This window comes from Somniosus microcephalus, unplaced genomic scaffold, assembly GCF_052327205.1.
Source record: "Somniosus microcephalus isolate GS21.2 unplaced genomic scaffold, FLI_Smic_1.0 unresolved_chr8, whole genome shotgun sequence".
Lineage (NCBI taxonomy): Eukaryota > Metazoa > Chordata > Chondrichthyes > Squaliformes > Somniosidae > Somniosus > Somniosus microcephalus.
In genome coordinates, this window is record NW_028225186.1 from 19,958,648 (window position 1) to 19,961,407 (window position 2,760).

The window sequence follows — 2,760 nt, forward strand, 5'->3', positions numbered from 1 at the left end:
TTCCCTCACTCTCTCTCTCTCCTTTTCCCTCTCCTCTTCCCTCTCTCTCTCTCTCCTTCACGCTCTCTCTCTCTCTCTCCTTCCCCCTCTCTCTCTTGCCATGAGTGCGGGATCGGAAAACCGTGGCTTTCCAACGAGCCGTCCCTGACCGCAATCGGACACGGGAGTCCGCAGCAAAAGGCGTTCATCTGTCACTCGGCCAAGCAGGTCCAAAAGGCCCGCCGCGTTATCCATGAGGAACCCCGGGCTCGCTTCAGAACGATGGGCACCCAGCCTCCCGTTGTTGGACTGACTCCGTTCTGGTACTGAGGTGAGTCAGGCCGGGCCTGATGCACTAGGGAGGGAGAGGAGAGAGAGGGAGACAGAGGAAAGGTGGGAGAGACAGGTGAAGGGAGAGAGAGAGGAAGAGGGAGGGAGGGAGATGAAAGGGGGAGGGAGGTAGAGGAGAGGGGGAGGGAGGGAGAGGAGAGGGAGAGGGGGATGGAGAGGGGGAGGGAGGGAGAGCAGAGGGGGAGGGAGCGGAGAGGGGGAGTGAAGGGAGAAGAGAGCGACCAGCCCACCAGTCTCATAACCAGTTTTACAAAAAAGCCTGGGCAACGCCGGGCACCCCAGCTAGTTTAAAATAAAAAGGGAGCATATATTAAATAAACTAATCAAAATCAAAGAGGATAAAACCCCTGGTCCGGATGGTTTGCATCCACACATATTAAAAAGAACCGAGGGAAGAGATACCAGAGGCATTACTACACATATTTAATAATTCGTTAGATGAAAGCGTTGTGCCAGAGGACTGCCAGATAGCTAACGTAATACTTATATTTAAGAATGGTTATCGCAGATGTCAAGGCAATTATAGACGTATTCGCCAAATATCGGTGGTAGGAAAAGTAATGGAATCCCTATTAAAGGAGCAAATAGAGCAACATCTCGAAAACAAAAATATAGTAATGAATAGTCAGCATGGATTTCAAAAGGTAAAGTCTTGTTGGTGGTAATGCATCAGATGTAATTCATCTCGATTTTCAATAGGCCTTCGATAAGGTTCCCCATAATAGACTGATGAACAAATCAGAGAATGCGGAGTCAGGGGACTAGTAGCAGAATGGATAGTTAGCTGGTTTCAAGACAGAAAGCAGAGAGTAGGCGTAAAGGTTAGCTATTCTCAGTGGCAGAAGGTGTTCCACAAGGATCAGTGCTGGGACCACTGTTGTTCACAATATATTTTAACGATTTAGACTCCGGAATCGAAAACACAATTTCTAAATTTGCGGATGACACCACATCGGGTAGGGGCGGGGAGGTGTGGTGGGCATAGTAAATACTAAGGATGCCTGCAACAAAGTACAGGAGGACATTATTAAACGTGCAGAAGGGGCACGTAATTGAAGTTCAACACAAATAAATTCGAGGTATTACAGTTTGGTAGAAAGAATAGCGAGGTCACTTATTACTTGATGGTTGTGAGTCCAGGTGGGGCAGCGGAACAAAGGGATCTCAGAGTACAAATATACAAATAATTAACATTTGCGACACAGTTTAGCAAGGCATTAAAAAAGCAAACCATGCACTAATGTTTATTTCTTGAGGTATAGCATTGAATAGTAGCGAAGTTATGCTAAACCTATATCGAAACTTGGTTAGACCACAATTGGTACGTTTCTGGCCGCTATATTATAAAATTATATAGTGGCACTGGAGAGGATGCATAGAAGATTTACAAGGATGATACCAGAAATGCGAGGGCTTATATATAGTGAAGGATGAACAGACAGGGACTCTTTTTCTCTTGATGCAGAATGGTTTCTCCCCTCGTGGGAAATCCAGAACTAGGGGGGCATAATTTCAGAAAAAGGGGGCACCCATTTAAACCGGAAATTATGTGACATTTCTTCTCTCAGTGGTTCGTGAATTTTTGGAATTCTCATCCCCAGAGTGTGGTGGATTCTGGTTCATGGAAAATGTTTAAAGTGAAGAGGGATAGATTTTGGAAGATAAGGGATCCAAGGGTTATGGGGAGCGGGCAGGGAATTGGAGTTGAGGCCAAGATCAGATCAGCCATGATCTTATTGAATGGCGAAGCAGGCTCCAGGGGCAAATGACATAATCCTGCTCCTACGTCTTATGTTCTTATGTTCGAGGTCTGAGGTTAATCTAATACAGGTCTTTAAATTTCTGAAGGGTTTCTGATAGAGTGGATACAAAGAGAATGTGTCCACTTGTTGGGACGAGCGTAACTAGTGGCCACCAATATAAGATTGTCACCAAGAAATCCAATAGGGAATTCAAAAGAAGCTTCTTTACCCAAATAAATGTGCAAATGTGGAACTCGCTAAAACAGGGAATGCTTGAAGCATAGAATAGATGCATTTAAGGGGCGGTGAGACATGCATATGAGCGAGATGGGAACAGCAGGTTATCCTGATAAATTTAAAAGAGGAAAGTCGGGGGGATGCTCGAGTGGAGCACAAACGCCAGCATGGACTGGTTTGGCCGAATGACCTGTTTCTGTGCCGTATTTCCTATGTAATCCTATGTAATCACCATTACCATCACCCCGACGTTTGCTGACCTACATTGGCTCTGGTCCAGCAAGCCTCCACTTTACAAATCTCATCCGCGTTTTCAAATCCCTCTGCAGCTTCAAACCTCCCTATCTCAGTAACCTTTTCCAGCCCTAAAACAACCCACAACTCTCTGTTCTTCTGAATTCGGTTTCTGGTACAAACCCCCACCTCCCTTTCCCTTACATAATAATATAAG